At 50.6% G+C, this 20,258-nt stretch overlaps 1 long non-coding RNA gene across 1 annotated transcript in view; it reads right to left on the bottom strand.

Moving 5' to 3' along the window:
* The window catches only part of LOC147712530 (uncharacterized), a 153,529-nt gene extending 152,858 nt beyond the window's left edge, over positions 1–671 (bottom strand). Inside the window, exon 1 of the long non-coding RNA XR_015295753.1 lies at positions 557–671. This is a non-coding gene — a long non-coding RNA (uncharacterized LOC147712530). The remainder of the gene's footprint in view (positions 1–556) is intronic.
* Positions 672–20,258: the final 19,587 nt, after the last annotated feature.

The following is a 20,258-nucleotide window of genomic DNA, read 5'->3' as shown; positions in this document are numbered from 1 at the left end:
ATGGGCTCTTAGTAGGAAGAATCTCGGAATGGCTGTTACATATAAGAAAGTGACTATTCATGCGTTATGGAGGATGTGATAGGTTAAAAACGCTTGTCAATCATCAACTGTGGTGCTTCTGGTGATTTAGAATATCTGCGGTGGCGCATGTGAACTCATATTGTTGTTGGTAATGCTAGTTTGCAGCGTCAATGAAGGATGGTGATGCAAAATGCATACATAGGTGTGCGGTGAGATTGCAGCGCATCAAAACGAGAGTGTTGGGTTCAACTCGTAAAGTGTGCATATAAGGTGAATAATAAATTACTCGGGCGGTGAGAAAGAGTGCCACTAATAAAGTTCACAAAATGTATACACTACACGTGTCATACAAAGTGAAAAACTTGAACTATGGTGTGACTGTGAACAAGGTAACGAGAAGGTTCTCACGTGGTCATAGGATCAATGTGGATGAAACATTCTGTAAACAAATGACATACGGAATGTGCTGTTAAAGAAATCGTCCGAGTCAGGTGGACGTATACTAAACGGGACGTCCACAGGAAGCGGTACTTACGAGAGTGAAGGTCGGGGAGTATAAATATCGTCCAGTCCTCCGCATAATGGTACAGCTGTGGGTTGTGTTGGGGAGCTAACGAACGGGTGACACTCGCGTGGCGAGATGAAGTTAGTTCGTAATGGGTGCGCCAAAATAGAAGATGGACTTATACCACACAAGGAAGCGTGGGCGCCATCTTAGAATGGGGTAAAACGTGCATCAGGAGATGGAGAAATAGGAGTGTATGGCCTAGAGGGTGTGAGGAATAAAAACAATGGGAAATGAAAGCATAAAACGTGATACATTACACCATCCTGATAATGGAAAGATAAATGAAAACGTGCAATAATAAAGAACTGCAAGTTAATCGCCCAGAATAAGGGTGGCAATATGTTAGACGGGGACCCGGAGGGTCGGCCGAGCAAGGGGGAGAGGCCTCCTGGCGAGGGCCCTCTCCGGTAATCGTACGGACGAGTAACTTCCCCCCCACAGATGGACACCACACCAAGATAGGTTACGTATACTTTTATAGGTATTCTTAAGCAGGTTAACTTGACGATACAGTGGGGACCAGGATCCGAGGATTCCGTCAATTCTAGTCTCTTTGGGGAAAGGGGTAGCGGGACAGTCTGAGTACCGGTCCGGTATGGGAGTAGCAGGGGTGGAGCTCACAATCCTCGAGCTGGAGGATTCGCAAGGAGGGACCGCGGCAGCTCCAGCAGGCCTTCAAGATGGTTCACGAAGAGGATGAGCCGCAGCAGCGCCAGCAGGCCTTCAAGTTGGTTCACGAAGAGGATGAGCCGCGGCAGCGCCAGCAGGCCTTCAAGATGGTTCACGAAGAGGATGAGCCGCGGCAGCGCCAGCAGGCCTTCAAGATGGTTCACGAAGAGGATGAGCCGCGGCAGCGCCAGCAGGCCTTCAAGATGGTTCACGAAGAGGATGAGCCGCGGCAGCGCCAGCAGGCCTCCAAGGATGAGTTTGTCTCGGTGTCTCTCGACTCCAGGATACAACTGCCTTCCTGCTCTGGAGCTACCCCAGTTATAGGTCTGGCGCCCTTTGATGTCCGGACCCTCGCACTTGGAGGTCGGGAGGTCCGGGATGAGGGAGTCCAGACACCCAGCAGGGGGGTGGAGCCAGCGCCCAGGGAGGCCGAGGGTGATCGAAACCGGGCGGAGGGGAGCCATCGACACTCCTTCGCCCATTGACTTGCCAAGTGGTCTCTCTACCCCCTGGGTGGATGGTGGTGCCTCGATGTCGGGCCTGGCTGGGCCCGAGGCCGAGGTCGACCCGAGGCCACGAGGCCTGGTCGTGGAGTGTCCAAAATGGCAGCTGGGCCGGAGACCGTGGTTCGGGAAGGGACCCGGGCCAGCCGAGACTGTTGTGTTCATGAGCCAAGGTTCCGTCGGGGAAAGGGCCGTGGGTTGACCCGACGGGTTGCAGGAGTTGTTCTTGTCCGGGAAACAGGGGTAGCAGGGTTCCGCGACCCGCCATGCGGGGAGGGGTCGGGCATGCCACGAGGCCTGTCCAACATGCGTCCCCCCCAGCTGAAGGCAGGGAGAGTCACCCATCCTCTTGGATAATCTCCTCGCCGAGGCGGAAGAAGCGGGACAGGCCGTCTGCGTTGGTGTGGTCTTGGCCTGGGCGATGCTCCATAGTGAAGTCCATCCCTTGCAGGGAGATGGACCAACGTAACAGCTTCGGATTCTCTCCCCGCATCTGCATCAGCCATTGCAGGGGTCGGTGGTCTGTTTGCACCCGGAAGTGGGTACCGAAGAGATAGGGCCGGAGCTTCTTGAGGGCCCACACCACGGCGAAGGCCTCTCGCTCTATGGTGCTCCAGCGCTGTTCTCGGGCCAGCAGGCGTCGGCTGATGAAGGCCACTGGCTGATCCACCCCCTCGGTGTTGAGTTGGGAGAGGACGGCCCCAACGCCATGATCGGAGGTATCCGTCTGTACTATGAATTCCGGGCTGTAGTCGGGGGCTTGGAGCACGGGGGCGGTGCACATGGCGGACTTGAGTTTCTCGAAGGCCGCCTGACTGCTGCCATAGTCTTTTACGAAGCGCCGGTAGTACCGGGTGAGCCCCAGGAAGGCTCGGACCTCTGTTTGGGTGACCGGGGGTTCCCACGCTTGAATGGCGGCGATCTTGAGTTGGAGGGGGGCCATTTATTTATTTTATTTAGCAATTTGTATAGCGCCTGGTGACCCGAGGGCATCCCCGCGCTGTTAACATTGAGTCCTACTGAGGGGGAGAGAGGTGGAGGGTTTATTTAGGGAACAAAAGGGTTTTAAGTTTTTTCCTGAATGTCAGGTGGTTGGGCTCCAGTCTGAGGGAGCGTGGGAGAGAGTTCCAACCAGCGGACGCTTTGACAGAGAAACGTCGGCCTCCAGTGCGTGTTCTCTTGAATTTAGGGATGTTGGCCAGGTGCTCGTTCTCAGACCGTAGGGCCCTTGGTGCAATGTAGGGGGTGACCATACCACTGAGAATCGCAGGTCCCGATCCGTTGATTAGTTTATGGGCCGTGCACATGGCCTTAAACTCCACCCTTTGGCGGACTGGCAGCCAGTGCAGCGCCTTAATGGCGGGTTTGGCGGATACTCTAGGAGGTACGCTCATGATTAGGCGGGCTGCAGCGTTCTGGGTTCTTTGCAGTCTTGCTAAGGTGGCTTCCGGCGCACCTAGGTAGACCAAATTGCTGTAGTCTAGCCGTGACAATATGAGGCCCTGTACTAGTAGTTTCCTGGACACGGGCGGTAGGAGGGGGAGAATTTTGCGAATAGTTCGCAGAAGCCCAAGACAGGTTCCGGCGGTTTTAGCCGCTTGGGTCATCATTGAGAGGGCGGGTTCTAGCCAGACTCCGAGGGTCTTGATTTCGTGTTTCGGGGTGGGGATTTCCCCGAACACGTCTGGCCAAATTGCCGGGGGGTTGGTCGCCCATTGTTTGCCCATGAGCATCACCTCGGTTTTGGAACCGTTGAGTTTCAATGACGATTCACACATCTACCCGTGAATTTCGGTGAGACAGTTTGGTAATTTGTCTGGGTGGTCGTCAAGTTGGGAGAGGGAGACGACCAATTGTGTGTCGTCAGCGTAACTCACGATTTTTATCCCGAATGGTGTTACCACATCTTCCAAGGGGGCCATGTACACATTAAAAAGTGTGGGGCTCAGGGAGGAGCCCTGAGGAACCCCGCTGGTGAGTGGAAGTGTGGACGAGTGGAATTCGCCGTCCCAGACCTGGAACGTGCGTCCGGTGAGAAAGGACTCTATCCATCTGAGTGCCATCCCGGTCAGGCCACTTCCCACCTGGTGCCCCAGGTAGATCACGGACCCTTGGCCGATCTGGCATTTGCTGGCCTTGATGGTTAGCCCGGCCTGCCGGAGGGCGTTCAGGACCTCCCGGAGGTGGTGGAGGTGTTCTGCCCAGTGGCGGCTGTACACGGCAATATCGTCCAGATAGCCGGCGCTGTATTCCTCCAGACCCGCCAAGACTTTGTTCACGAGTCTCTGGAAGGTAGCGGGTGCATTTTTCATTCCGAAGGGCATCACCTTGAAGTGGTAGTGGCCATCCGGGGTGGAGAAGGCGGATCGCTTCTGGGAGCCGGGAGTGAGGCCTATCTGCCAATAGCCTGCTGTCAAATCGAAGATGCTCAGGTAGCGGGCGGCCCCCATGCGGTCGATTAGCTCATCTGCTCGGGGAATGGGGTGAGCGTCGGTCCTGGTGACGGCGTTCAGACCCCGATAGTCTACACAAAACCTGAGCTCGGGGGCGACGCCCGGGGCGGCGGCCTTGGGGACCAGTACGACTGGGCTGGCCCAGGGGCTGTCAGAAGGCTCGATCACTCCTAGAGCCAGCATCCTGGAGACTTCCGACTGGATGCAGGTGCGTACTCGATCAGGTACCCTGTACGCCCTGTGTCGGATGGGGGGGCTATCCCCGGTGTTGACATCGTGGAGACACCAGGGGGTGACCCCCGGGATGAGGGAGAATAGGTCGGCAAATTGTAGAAGCAGGTCTTGGCAGTCTTTGCGTTGCGCTGGAGACAGGGCATCGGAGAGGTGGACTCCTTCCACGGAGCCGTCTTTCTCGAGTGTCTTCAGGAGATCGGGGAGGGGCTCGGAGTCCTCTTCAGCCCCACTGTCGGTAGCCATCAGGAGGCTGAGTTCAGAGCGTACAAAGTGGGGCTTAAGTCTGTTGGCGTGGAGGACCCGTAGAGGGTTCCGGGGTGACTCCAGGTCTACCAGGCAGATGACGGGGCCCTTGCGCTCCACCACTTTGAAGGGTCCCGTCCATTTGTCCTGGAGGGCGCAAGGTTCAACCGGGGACATCACCCAGACCTGTTGTCCCGGCTCGAACTCGATGGACGAGGCATTCTGATCATACCAGCGCTTCATGTCCTCATGGCTGGCTTCGAGGTTGGCCTTGGCAAGTTCCCTGAACCGCCAGGTCTGGTTCCGGAGGGCCAAGAGGTACTTGTACACATCAGGGGGAGTCTTCTGAGGAGCTACCTCCCACCCTTCTTTGATCTGGCTGAGGGGGCCCCGGACGGGGTGCCCATACAAGAGTTCGAACGGACTGAAGCCCAGGGATTTCTGGGGGACCTCCCTGTAAGCGAACAGGAGGCACGGGAGCAGCACGTCCCATTGGCGACGTAGGGGCTCTTCCAGGCCCATGATCATCCCCTTGAGGGTGCGGTTGAATCGTTCTACTAGTCCGTTCCCTTGCGGGTGATAAGGGGTCGTGAATTTGTAGGTGACCCCGCACTGTTGCCACAGGGACTTCATGTACTTGGAGATGAAGTTCGTGCCCCTGTCACTGACGACTTCTCGGGGGAAGCCCACCCACGAGAAGATCCCCATCAAGGCTCGGCCCACCACTGGCGCTGTCACGGTCCGGAGCGGTATGGCTTCGGGGTAGCGGGTGGCATGGTCCACCAGGACAAATATGAACCGGTGACCCTGCGCTGTTCGGGGCTCCAGGGGCCCCACAATGACTATCCCCACCCGCTCAAAGGGAGTGGTGACGATGGGAAAGGGTTGCAGGGGGACTTTAAGTTTTCGTCCGCTCTTCCCGCTGGCCTGGCAGGTGGGGCAGGCCCGGCAGTGGTTCGTTACATCATTCCGCATCTTCGGCCAGTAGAAGTGGGTCACCAGGCGGCTGTACGTCTTGTCCTGCCCCAGGTGCCCGGCAAGAGGCACATCGTGGGCCAGGTTCAAGAGGAAGTCTCTGAATCGGAGGGGGACCACCAGCACCCGGCTGGCTCCCAGCTCGGCGATCTTTTGCTCACTGTAGAGCAGCCCGTTGTCCCAGTAGATCCAGTAAGCCCCCGAGGCATCCCCTGTGCTCTGGGCTATGGCTTGTTGTCGGAGGCCCTCGAGGGAGGGACACGCGCTTTGTTCCTGGCGGAACTGCTCCTGAGTGGGACCACCCTCTTGGCGCCACTGGGCCAGCTCCGGGATGTCTTGGAGCTGGTCCTGTTCTTCGTTGCTGAGCTCCGGAGGACCAGGCTCAGGGATGGTTTCTTCTGCGACGATCGGCCGAGGAGGTTCGGGCCACTCCTGCTCCTCTGGGCTGGAGATGGCGCGGGCGGCCATGGATCGGGTCGTTACACAGACCCATTCCGGGAGACCAAGCATCCCCAGGTGCTCTCTTCGCTCAACGGCTGACCAGGGCGAGCTCTCAAGGTCGTTCCCCAGAAGGCAGTCCACCGGGGCATCGTCGTGGACAGTCACTTTTAGCATGCCGGACACCCCCCCACACTCGAAGGGGACGCGGGCCATCTGGCACAGGCTTTCGGAGTTGTCTGCCGACCGTACTGGACAAAGTACATTGGGTAGGATTTGGTTGGGGGTCACCAGATGGCAGCGGACTGCAGTCACACTGGCCCCTGTGTCACGGAGGGCTTCAGCCCGGCGTCCATTGATGGTGACCCACTGGCTGTATTTCTGCGAGTTAGCGGGATTGGGCGCCCGCGGGACCATGTCCCTCTCCCCTAGACAGACCAGTGACATGGCGGCTGGCTCCCACTCGGGCTGGTATTGCTCGCACTCTTCGGCTTCTTCGTGGCCTGGCTCTTCTCCCAGGGCGACGGCGGTGATCTGGCGGTTCATGGGACTCTGATTTTTTGGGCAGTTGGGATCATTGGCATAGTGGCCGGGTCGCTGGCATTTGTGGCAGGTGACGGTGGAGCGGAACCCGGCCCGCGTTGGAGGGCTTCCTCTTCCGGCCGGGGGCGGGGGATTGCTAGTGGGGGGCACCGTGACAGTGTCCCGGCCCCGACCCTGGCCTCCTCCTCCTCCCCGGGGGTGGTGGGGCCCCTGGGAGGCTCTGTTCTGTTCGCTGGACCAGCTAAGAGGGACCCGTTTGCTCTCCCTTCGGTCTGCTTCGATGGCGAGTTTCCGAGGTTCGGTCAGCTTACTATTGAGGAGGTGCTGCCTCAGTTCTACGAAACAATTATTGGAGAGGTGCTCCCACACAATAAGGTTGAATAATTGCTCGTAGGTGGTGACCTGGCTGCCCTTGATCCATTCCTCGAAGGCTCGGCTAAAAAAGTTTACGTACTCCACCCAGGTGGTAGCGGGGATTCTCTTACAGTCTCGAAATCGCTGCCGGTACATCTCGGGCGTGAGCCCATAGCGAGTGAGGAGGGCGGCCTTCATGTGGTCGTAGGATGTCATCTCGTGGTCGGGGAGTTGCAGCAGGGCATCTCTTCCTTCATTGACGAATTTTCCCCATAACCCGGCTCCCCAGTCGCTCCATGGATTTCGGTGGGAGGTCATGGCCACCTCGTAGGCCTTAAACCATTGCTGGATATCATCGTTCCGGTAGTATTCCCGGACGACGTCCTTGGGGATGTGGACCTTGGGGTCCGCAGGGGAAGCGGGACTCTGGTTCCCGGGGACGCCGAGGTCTTTGTTTTGCCGTCGAATTTCGAGTTCTTTTAAATTTCGCTCATGCTCGTATGCTAGTCTCTTTTCTTCCAGCTCCCTCTGGCTCTTTTTCTCTTCTCGTTCTTCCCTGAGCCGTAAGTGTTCGAGGGTTATCTTCTGTTCTGCCAGTTTGAGTTCTCCGTCTAAGCGGAGTCGAGCCAGCTCCAACTCGTGGAGCTGGCTTTTCTCCCGTTCTTGGGCCTCTTCGGACGAGAGGCCCGCTCTTCTTCCTTCCACAGGGGTGGTACTTGTTTCTGCGGTCTCGAGGCTTTGATTTTGGGGTGGGATGCTTCCGTCTCCACCCAAGATTCCAAGGTGTGCTTGAGGTCATCTTTTGTGCTCAGTCCTGTGGTAGCAATGCCCAAATCTATGCAGAATTGCTTTAGTTCTTTGTGGCTGTATTCTTCCAGCCGTTCCATCTGCCATTTTTCGGTTGTTCCACTCTCTTTTGTCGTCATGGCTGCTGTGTGTCGTGGGGTGAGTTACTCTCTGTACGATTATGCGTCGGCTCGGATCATGCCGCTGGCCACCAATGTTAGACGGGGACCCGGAGGGTCGGCCGAGCAAGGGGGAGAGGCCTCCTGGCGAGGGCCCTCTCCGGTAATCGTACGGACGAGTAACTTCCCCCCACAGATGGACACCACACCAAGATAGGTTACGTATACTTTTATAGGTATTCTTAAGCAGGTTAACTTGACGATACAGTGGGGACCAGGATCCGAGGATCCCGTCAATTCTAGTCTCTTTGGGGAAAGGGGTAGCGGGACAGTCTGAGTACCGGTCCGGTAAGGGAGAAGCAGGGGTGGAGCTCACAATCCTCGAGCTGGAGGATTCACAAGGAGGGGCCGCGGCAGCTCCAGCAGGCCTTCAAGATGGTTCACGAAGAGGATGAGCCGCAGCAGCGCCAGCAGGCCTTCAAGATGGTTCACGAAGAGGATGAGCCGCGGCAGCGCCAGCAGGCCTTCAAGATGGTTCACGAAGAGGATGAGCCGCGGCAGCGCCAGCAGGCCTTCAAGATGGTTCATGAAGAGGATGAGCCGCTGCAGCGCCAGCAGGCCTTCAAGATGGTTCACGAAGAGGAGCCGCGGCAGCGCCAGCAGGCCTCCAAGGATGAGTTCGTCTCGGTGTCTCTCGACTCCAGGATACAACTGCCTTCCTGCTCTGGAGCTACCCCAGTTATAGGTCTGGCGCCCTTTGATGTCCGGACCTTCGCACTTGGAGGTCTGGAGGTCCGGGATGAGGGAGTCCAGACACCCAGCAGGGAAGTGGAGCCAGCGCCCAGGGAGGCCGAGGGTGATCAAAACCGGGCGGAAGGGAGCCATCGACACTCCTTCGCCCATTGACTTGCCAAGTGGTCTCTCTAACCCCTGGGTGGATGGTGGTGCCTCGATGTCGGGGCCTGGCTGGGCCCGAGGCCGAGGTCGACCCGAGGCCACGAGGCCTGGTCGTGGAGTGTCCAAAATGGCGGCTGGGCCGGAGACCGTGGTTCGGGAAGGGACCCGGGCCAGCCGAGACCGTTGTGTTCATGAGCCAAGGTTCCGTCGGGGAAGGGCCGTGGGTTGACCCGACGGGTTGCAGGAGTTGTTCTTGTCCGGGAAACAGGGGTAGCAGGGGTCCGCGACCCGCCATGCGGGGAGGGGTCGGGCATGCCACGAGGCCTGTCCAACACAATAGTATTAGATTGGTTCAAACACAAAGGTGCATAATGGCGCAAATGTCATGTGCAAATATGTTCAATACGGTAAACATTAAAGATAACACAGGTATTCCATCCTGTCGTCCAGCCCGTGCGGCTGCATCGTGCATAAATAACGGATCCAGAAGTTCTCTCTTTGCAATAGTCTGTTTTTGTTGTGTGTACCCTCGTAAGGTTTGATGATCTCTAAAATGAGGAATTTCAATTGAGCAATGTTGTGTCTCTTTTCCAAACAATGGGTGGCAACTGTCGATCTCAAATTTTTGGTTCGGATATTACTCTTGTGTTCCAATATTCGAGTGCGGATTTTCCTTTCCGTGTGTCCCACGTAGCATGACCCACAGGGACACTTCAACATATAGATGACGTTGGAGGTGTTGCACGTGGCGTTCAATCTTGATTTAATTTTGGTGCCTTTCATTGGATGGTTGAAATGAATGCCTCTGATGATGTTGTGGCAATTGCTGCAGTTATAGCATGGTACAAAGCCTGTGTTTTGGGTGAGTGACTTATCTTCTGTCGATTTAGTGAGTAGATCTTTGAGATTACTGCCTCGGGTATATGCAAAAATAGGTTTGCTTTCAAATAGTCCCATTAAATCTGGTTCGCTGCTCAGTAGAGGCCAGTGTTTAAGAATCATATTACGAAACCTATGACTCAAGATGGAGTATTTAGAAACCACTACTATCCGTTTGTTGGAATCCTTCATTTTCACTGTCAAGAGATCTTTTCTCTTAAGAGATTCACATCTTGTTTTGGCCGATCTCAGGATCTCTTCAGGATATCCACGGTCTCTGAATCTTGTCAGCATAGTATCAGTTTGTTGGTCGCACTGAGTGGGAGAAGAAACTATGCGTTTAACTCTAAGAAGTTGTGAGAAAGGTAAATAGTTTTTGAGGCCCGGTTTGTGGAAGCTATTATAATGCAAAATGCTGTTGCGATCGGTAATTTTGCGAAAAAGGTTAGTTGAAAGTTTGCCATCATTGAGTTCGATTTCAACATCCAGGAAATGGATTAATCGTTGGTTGAGTTCCCACGTAAATTGAATAACAAGAATAGTCGTCCCAAGGTAATGTGCACAGATAGTAAAACCTAGGACCTGTATAGTGATACAATGCAGATCAAGAATACCCTCTCATTATGTGTAATAAAACATGGCTAGTATAGGATTGGTATAGACAGACGTCCAGCCAAGCCCACTTGTACACGAGTAAGGAATTTTAAGTCATAACGTACATTCTCAAGGGGTCCCATACCTCTTTAATAATATTATCAAGTAAACATAGTCAATGGAGGTTCACATCGCACAGCCTTTTCACGGTGAAAGAGAACTAAATGGGTTCTTCTGCGTACAATCATGTTACAGACTACTCATACGGACTCCCAACCACTTGTCTACATATATAATTATGGCCATCAGATACACATAGGAGGTTGGTGCCACAATACAATTCGATTGGCCTATATGTTTTTTGTCTTACTAACCTAAATGAGAAGTAGAGACACTTTACGCTTTTCCTTTCCTTTTATTGCGCTTATTGTTGAAATAGGTACATTGGCCAGACAAAAAAGGCCTTGAATATTTGGGAACTATCATGCATCTTGTTTTGAATATTTGTGTCAGCTAAAATATCGTAATTTCCTTGTCCTCTTAGCCATCCAATTAAGGTGACAGTGGTCCTCAATTGCATTCGTTACTACGCTACTTACTGAGATACTACTCAATCCAGATCGAAGATCGTCAAATTTATCTGGTAAGCCTGAATATCATTGAGTTCTGTTAGACTTTGTGGTCATTGGTTGGCATGAACTACTAAAAACCTGTAGGACTAATTGGCCACTAAATTGAGCAGGCCACCTTGAGATAGGCGAACTCTATGACGGATGGTGAACATTGTTTCTTTTTGAGTATCCCTACCCCTCTGTACCTATACCTCCCCTATCTCTGTTTTTCCGCTTTCCCCTTCACTAATTCTGGGCTGATTTGCCATTTCTTCTTTTTACAGATATTGCATACCTACAGTTGGCCTCCCCCGCTGTTCCTCTCACTCCCTCTCTCTCCTTTCTATCACCAAATGTGGTCCCTCTTTTTCTATCAATTTGATTATGCAACACAGGGAGGGTTGTGGGCTGTTACACACAACAACAGGATCCTATTAACAATTATTTGTGTTTTATATATGTTTTAGTCGTATTTCCTGATTTTCATTAGAAGTGATGTGGGATTTGAACATTGGTTTGAAGAAATGTTAAAACTTGTGTCCTATGTTCAAGTGAAATGTCCAATATACATATGTACTTCTTATGTTTGTGATTCCTTTGTGATCTTTTCGTGATGATTTTGTTATGATGATTCTTTCCACCTCTTTTGTTCTTCCGTGTAGTTTAGTATTATTCTTGTGCCTCTATTTAATAACATGACTTATGTAATGTTTGAGTGTGTTTTTTAACTGTAATATTTATGCTTGTGTCTATATGTTTTGGTTTTTTTCAGCCCTGAGGAAGCTCCCTGTGAGGGAGAGAAAGGCGTTGGCTGATTCTTGCATGATTGAAATGATGAATTTTTCTACAATTTTTAATGAATAAAGAAGGAATAATTTTCATACAAACTCTGCTCGTTTGGACTTTGTGATTGTGCGCCTCCACTATCCTTAACATAGTCCTATACCACTCCAGCGTACCCCTGATGAAATAGAGCTATAAGAACACAAAAACAATGAATCTTTACTCCAATGAATGCTATAGTTTGTTTCAAAAGCGTAAACCAAAGTGATCTTGTCTTTCATATCCAGGTTAATTCCCCATGAATTCACCTTGAATTCCAATTGGTGCACATATATATATATATATGTATATATATATATATATATATATATATATATATATATATATATATATATATATTACCTACTGGCGGTCGCCAGTAGGTATATATAGTTAGGATTTTTTCTCTATGGAACTTTTGAAAATTCTATGTCTAATAACTTTGGCGTTTGTGGACGGAATCGGCTGAAATTTTCAGGAAAATGGCACATTTTGTTTCTGAGCAGCCCCTGAAAATTTGGGGGGGTTTCGTCAAGGGGGGGCCGAGAAAAAAGGGAGGGTCCCAAAACGCGTTTTTCCCATTCATTTTTCCTCAGGGCGTTTGGCCTCACTTTTAGCTCGAACGGCTGAATGGATTTGCACGAAACTTGGCAAAATTGTAGGGACTGTTAGCCCGATGTGCCTTTGCTGAGTCTCAATATATGTGCTCCAGTGGATTTTGAGAAATTAACGTTTTAAAAAACAGATATATCTGTGACAGCGTCCCGGGTAGCGCTCCGGTTCGTGAACTTTTCGCGTAACGGAGCTTTGCGAAGCGAAGCTGATTAGCTCTCCGGCGTCTGTCAACATTCTAAACAGTCCGGTGCGGCCGCCATCTTGTCTCTCGGTAGGATCGAGAGACAAGAAGAGGAGAAAAACGAAGGGCGAATTTAATGAAAGGGGGCAAGGTAGACCCTTCTTGACCCCCTAGGAATGATGTTGGGGTTATTAAAGGGTCCCGTGGGGCAAATAAAAAAATTCGATTTTTTGCGGAAGAAGCGCTTTCCGGTTCGCGAACCGGGTAGCGAATCGGGACGCGAAACGGGAATTCGCCATTTTGTGTTTCGTTTTAATTAAATTACAAGATGGAGGAAAAACAATTTGAGAAATGGGTATAAGGGGGTACGGGAGACGTATCCTGACCCCCTATGTTTTCTGAGGGTGGCTGAGGATGCTCATATATGTTGATACTTGTCTTCCAGCGGCTGCGCGTGAGCGTTTTTTTTTTTTTTTGCTGCGTGACGTCTGTTAACTTTTTTCCAATGCCACACTTTTGTCGTGCACGGCAGCCATTTTAGATGCCTTGACCAGACCCACTCTCTGCACGACGCCGATCGTGACGTCTGTTAACGTTCGATTCTTAGGAAATCAGGAAGTGTTGACCGCCATTTTTACACTGCGAGTAAATATATTGTTACAAATTATTATTATGAATTAATCCGTATTGATAAACATTGTCTGCGCCATATTGCTTTTTTTCTAATGCCACACTTTTGTCGTGCACGGCAGCCATTTTAGATGCCTTGACCAGACCCCCTCTCTGCACGCCGCCGATCCTCAGCATGGCTCCCCACCCTCGCAAGCATCTCCCCCACGCACTGGTCACCCCCGCTCTCTCTCTTATGCATGGGCCATAAACCTCCCCCCATCTGTGCTGCTCTTCCCTGAGAATCACACCCTGTGCCCGCCCGACACCACCCTTCCACCCTATTCACTACCGCACCCTCTGACACTCCTCTTCCTCTGTGTCCGATTGTCCAGGCCGGTCCCAGGCTATCACCTAGCCCTGCGGATGTGGTTTATGGACTCAACTGTGAAGAATCACCACTCTTCAAAGGAGTTACAGTAGATCAAGGCCCCCCACCCCATGAGATCCGTCACACCACATGCGTTCCTACTATCTGATAACGATCCTGTATTGTGATTGGGGAGGGGATTCCCACTATGAGGGTGTGTGGGACCGAGCCTGAAAAGGAAGATTCCAGGGATGCCTTTTTGTACATCAAAGTCTTCACAATTATGTGTCACATTAAAAATATATAGCACTCCAACAAAGTAGTAGGATTATAACACTTTAATAACTTATAAATATATACAAAGCACAAAAAACAGTAAACACGTAAAAAAAAAAATTTAACACAGCAACAATGGTCAGTAGCGGTCTGTTGTGCGAATAGTCCGAAGGCAGCACAACGCGCCGAGATCTGGACGGCACCCCCTTGCCATTCAGCGGTTTTCAGCCCGCTTTTCCTGCACTGTTTTTTGTCAGTAGCGGTCTGTTGTGCGAATAGTCCCAAGGTAGCACAGCGCGCCGAGATCTGGACGGCACCCAGGTGATGTCCTTTACTTGCCCAACTGGTTTTGGCATCCTACAATGCTGCACCGAAAAACGGCGCGGGGTGCCCCGGGGGGGGGGGGGGGGGTATGGCGGGGGGGAGGCGGCGTGAACGGGCCTCCCCAGGTGGATGTTCGTCTCCTGTAGTGGGGCGCCCTTTTACCGTTTCAGTCACCAATCAGCAGTTTTTCGCCCGCTTTTGCTGCACTGTGCCTCATCCGCCATTTAGGTGTTTACCGCCCGCTCTTGCGGCTTCAGCGTCTCGCTCACCATGTAGTTGGATTGCATCCACTCTTGCGGTGCAGCGATAGGCGGCTGCCACAGGACTCTTAAAATGGCGGCCAGCTCTTCGGATTTGGGCCTGGTCCACTAAAATGGCCCTGGGACACCTTGGAACTCGGACGCTTGTCTGCTAGGGCTTGGGCTCCATTCTCGAAAGCGTCCCCTCAGCCTTGAAGATTCTTCAAAAGTCTTGGGGGCCCCCGACTCCCGCAGGCTTCCGGTGGGGAGCGGCTGCCATGATTGCTTGCGGAAGGGCCACGACGGAGCTACGAGATGGTGGTGCTCTCATGCTGACGCCAGCTTCAGTCTGAAACATCCAGAAACACTGTAGACTATCAATTCGATGACTTCCGGTGGAGTTTCAACGTGACCCGGTAGGGAAGAACTTGCCCTTCCCTCTTTTGACTGATGGTTCTTGTTGCCTGTCCCCTCTGTTGTCATCTAACGGAACCTTTTTGGATTGCCGAGTGAGAAAAAAAAAGGTGGGGCTTTCATCGTTTGGGAAAAAAAAATGTTTCAAGCCAATGAAAATTGTTATTTTTAGGTCATATGATCAAGCATTTCATCATTAGGAAACCAAAAGTAAAATTAACCAATGAAAAGTTTTATAAACAAGTCACATGACCTGTTATGCAGCTTTGGGCTATAAAAAGCCTACAAAATCCGTTGGCCTGTGAGGGGGCGTCAGTAGCGGACTGATGTGCAAATAGGCCGAAGGCAGCACAACGCGTCGAGATCCGGATGGCACCGAGGTGGTGTCCAGCAAGTTGCCGCACTGGTGTGGCCATCCTACAATGCTGCGCCGAAAGACGGCGTGTCCAGCTGAGTTGCGGTTACTTTTGCTGCTACAGTACGCCGAAGGCAGCACAACGCGCCGAGATCCGGATGGCACCGAGGTGGTGTCCAGCAAGTTGCCGCACTGGTGTGGCTATCCTACAATGCTGTGCCGAAATACGGCGTGGGGTGCCCAGGGAGGGGGGGGAGGCAGCGCAAACGGCCCTCTCCCGCCTCCCCAGGTGGAGGCACCTCATGTGCAGTGCGGCGCCCTTTGCCGTTTCACTCGCCGTTCAGCAGAGTTGCGGCCGCACTTCCGGTACAGTGACTCACCCGCCATCCAGCTGTTTTCCTCCCACTCTTGCGGTACAGCGACTCACCCGCCATCCAGCTGAGTTTCAGCCACTCTTGCGGTACAGTGACTCACCCGCCATCCAGCTGAGTTCCGCCCGCTCTTGCTGTACAGCGACTCACCCGCCATCCAGCTGTTTTCCTCCCACTCTTGCGGTACAGCGACTCGAACGCGCAGAGATCCGGATGGCACCGAGGTGGTGTCCAGCAAGTTGCCGCACTGGTGTGGCTATCCTACAATGCTGCGCCGAAAGACGGCGTGGGGTGCCCAGGGGGGGGGGGCCGCAAACGGCCCTCTCCGGCCTCCCCAGGTGGAGGTACCTCATCTGCAGTGGGGCGCCCCTTAGCATTTCACTCGCCTTCCAGCTGCATTGCGCCCGCTCTTGCGGCACAGTGCCTCACCCCCCATCCAGCTGAGTTGCGTTTACTTTTGCGGTGCAGCGAAAGGCGGCTGCAACAAGACTTTCAAAATGGCGGCCGGCCCTTTGGATTTGGGCCTGGTCCACTAAAATGGCCCTGGGACACCTTGGAACTCGGACGCTTGCCTGCTAGGGCATGGGCCCCATTCACAAAAGCGTCCCCTCTTTTGACTGATTGTTCTTGTTGCCTATCTCTTCTGTTGTCATTCAACGGAACCTTTTTGGACTGCCGAAAGGGGTTCTGGTCCGACCGCTGGTTGGTGGAGACATTTTGACTATATCCTGGACCTGCCCGGCCTCGCCCAAAATGGCGCCGGTATAAATGGGACTCGTAACTCCTTGTTGTGTACTGGTTGCCCAACCTTGATATCACGAGATACATATGCAGTTTTGAAGCACATGGCGGGCGGGGACGAGTACTGATTGAACATTTGGACATCCCTATTGATATTAAGTTCTGATGTGTTATTGATTACTGTACTATTGAAAGTTCGAATTAACGTCACCCATAGTACTTGCCCGCAAATGTATATCTAGATAATTTTATTGTAACTGGCCCTGTCGTACTTTAATTATAAAATGTACGTCCATCGATTCTGCAACTGTTTGACACCTTACTTCTTGCAACTTAATGGCCCGCCCGTTACGTTCTTCTACAGTGTAAATGTCCCCTCATCAGATACGATTCCAGTTTGCTCCGTGGCCGGCCCACGTGGTTATAGGCCCGTATTTGTATACTGACATTTTCACAATAAAGGTTTTTAAAACAAAACATGGTAGTAGTACCTTTTTTGGTAAAGTTTTGAATAATAGCCACTGTTTTCGAATCAATAAAAGGCAAGTAAAATAAAGCAGCCCGATTACATGACGGTTAAAAGGTATAATACGCAGGAACGCAGTAAAGATAAATGGTCAAGGGCTGTTGTGTTTTCCACTCCTGCAACATAAAGTGATCAATAAGAATCCGATATTCATGCCTATCAGCGACTAAGACAGCAGGCCGAGCCTCTTTTGCTCAACGGCTCCCTCATGGGACGAAGAAACGCCCTTTTTCTCGAAATAGGAATATTTTACTTGCAGGACAGTTGTAAATTTCCAAGGAAAATACATTAGCCTGGAACATTGTTAGTGATAAACTGTAAATGCATCTGGGTCCTTTGCTTTACAAGTCAGAGCGAGAAAAAAAAAGGTGGGGCTTTCATCATTTGGGAAAAAAAAATGTTCGAAAGCAATGAAAAGCGTTATTTTTAGGTCATATAATCAAGCCTTTCATCATTAGAATAACAAAAGTAAAATGAACCAATGAAAAGTTTTATTAACAAGTCACATGACCTGTTATGCTTACGTTACGCGCTACGCGCCGCGCTCTGGATCGTTTCCGGGAAGCTGCGCCTCGCGCACCGGAGCACTTCCGGGTGCGCTAACGCTGCGCGTCATATGACGCATTACGTAGTAACGCGATACGTTGCGATTACGCGACGCGTCACGATGTGGCTTTCTAACGCGGTACTTGCACTAACGGAACGTTTACCGGTTCGTGTACCAGCAGCAAAACAATAAAAAATAATTTTAATTATATTATAAATTAAATTAAAAAAATATAATACAAAAATATATAAAATATATTTTTGAATTAGAATAAGAATACATTTTACAGCTTTTGATATTCGCTATTAAAAACCATTGAAATTCACTGAAAAAACCATAGGTTATAGACCATACATAGTTAGGGATTAGCATTTACAAAACCTTGAAAATTCACTGAAAAAACCATAGGTTATAGACCATATATAGTTAGGGATTAGCATTTACAAAACCTTAATTTACTCGCACAAAACCATTGAAATTCGCATGTATAGTTAGTTGCACTAACTATATATCGCGCACCCGCAATCCACTGCTGATGATGTCACATATTACATCATTCATGACATGGTCAGTGACATCACTGATGACATCACTGATGACATTATCCAGTGACTGTATGTTTCTGTAAAGTTAAAATATGTCTTACATATTAAAGAATGAGTGGATGTAAAAGTGTCTGGATGAAGCATTTAGTAGGTGCATGACTGACTGTATGAGAGAGTGATTAAATGAGTCTCACTGAGTGCATGGGTTAGTGACTAAACTGTCTTAATTTGTGCATCATTATATCTGTTGTTCTGTAAACTGCTGCATGTGTTGATCAGTAGCTATATGAGTAACTATATGGGTTATTGATTGGTTGCCCAAGTATTTGTATGGGAGAGTGAGTGTGTGTGTGTGGGTGGCTGGGAGGTGTGTGACTCTGTGCATAGATGTGTCAACAGTTGATTCACTAGATGTATGGATTCAAAACTGCATGTGGAAACAACTGTGTGGGTTGTTGACTGTGTGCATGGGTGTATTGGTGAGTGAATGTATATCTCAGTGCTACATGTCAAAGTAAGTACATATGTAAAACTCAGTACATGTGAGAGTTGTCATATATAAATTACTGTGCATAAGAGCCAGTGAATGTGTGAGTGGCTGTAAGGATCATTGTAAAGTTGTATCAGGGATTGTATAAGAGAGTAAATATGTGTTAAAATATGTTTGAATAAGTAAGGTATGTATAACTGTATAGTTGAGGAAATGGAGGTGTGATTGATTCTTTGCATGACTGTCTAAGTGTATGAGTAACTCCATGGATGAGTGACAATCTGTGAGTGTCTGTTTACACTGAGTGTATCTAAGGTTATATTAGAGTCTGAAGAGGTTCATCGTATTATCACATGAATTATGTCATCTGTGAAGTTGTCAGTGATGTCATTTGAGTTGTCATCAGTGATGTCACTGACCATGTCATGAATGATGTAATATGTGACATCATCAGCAGTGGATTGCGGGTGCGCGATATATAGTTAGTGCAACTAACTATATATGCGAATTTCAATGGTTTTGTGCGAGTAAATGAAGGTTTTGTAAATGCTAATCCCTAACTATATATGGTCTATAACCTATGTTTTTTTCAGTGAATATATATATATATATATATATATATATATATATATATCTATATATATATATATATATATATATACAGATGTCTAAAGTAATCAAACAAAGTTCTAGCATTCCCCTACATGAAGGTATATCCAAAAGCCATTAGAACCGACACCGTTGCATTCAGGGCACGGTAATTGTTTAGACCCTGTGAGAGTACCAGCAGTACTGTGCAATGAAGAGCGTTACTGACGAGTAACCAATGTCAACAAAGTACTGTGGCAAACCATGGAGGAAAGCAGTCAATAACCAGGAACAGCCAGGGAAACTATCATGTGAGTGGCAAAGCCGTCAAGACCTCCTCTCCTCCGCACGAGCACAGTCCGTGCTCACCAACCAAAGATGGGGCAAGAGGACGAACAAAATAACTGAAGGAACCGCGGTGCAGAGCACTCTTACTGGACCTCTCTGGAATCATGAAACATGAACACACTCGTGCTGGCCGATGAGAATTTTGGACGCGTTGCCTGATTGTACTTCCGCCTTTATGGAAGTCTCGGCAACATGACCTACGCGCCAGGATTCTGAGTAATGTAGTTTTTGCGGACCGCTAGCGTTGAGCTGAGATTTAGGCATCCAGCTACAGCAGCACGCTCGAAGCAGGTGCATATAACAGAGCGAGAGTTGTGCATGCCCACAGCATGTGCAGAGGTTCTGCATCTATCAGTCTACATCTTGGGCACTTGGCATCTTGTTGATCTTGGCTGAGGTCATATACACTCTTTGGAGAATATAATATTGTAGTAAATGGAACAGGGCATTCCTTGGGATGCGCATGGGTCCTTCTAGGATAACCGTAACACTTGGTACACTACCTCTGCAGGTCTGCCTCCCATCGCTGCCTGAGCAAAATTAGTGGTTGTGTCGAGTGCATTCACATGGACTTAGCGAACCATTTAGTGAGATACCTGGCAGAGATACGTGGAGATATTGGATGGTGAGGTGTGTCATGGCTTCTTGAGTCATGTCTCCCGACAAGACTCGCAATGTCAGTAAGGCGTATAGGAGAAATTGGCCTTGCAGTAGGCCACTGTCTTCAGCTAACGTGTTGAATGGCACTAATTGCTGGTCCTGCTACAGGTCTTCCAGGGTCAGTAACCCTGCAGCCTCCCAGGCGGTGAGCCCTGCAGTGGAGACCACCTGGCGCAGTCCTGGCATGCCAAGTATGGGCAGGGAGGGAGCATATGGAGTAGTCCCTTTCGTGAGTTTTAGGAAGCGGCAACAGCACTTATGAGCAACCGACGCCAGGAGCTGAACCGAAGTTGCCCCCCTCCTACTGGGGTGAAACAGGACTGCGATTTGGGGTTGTGGGTAGCCGGTTC

The sequence above is a fragment of the Lissotriton vulgaris genome, chromosome 5 (assembly GCF_964263255.1).
Source record: "Lissotriton vulgaris chromosome 5, aLisVul1.2, whole genome shotgun sequence".
Taxonomy (NCBI): domain Eukaryota; kingdom Metazoa; phylum Chordata; class Amphibia; order Caudata; family Salamandridae; genus Lissotriton; species Lissotriton vulgaris.
The sequence above is the reverse complement of the archived record's forward strand: the minus strand, read 5'-3'. Positions and strand labels throughout refer to the sequence as shown.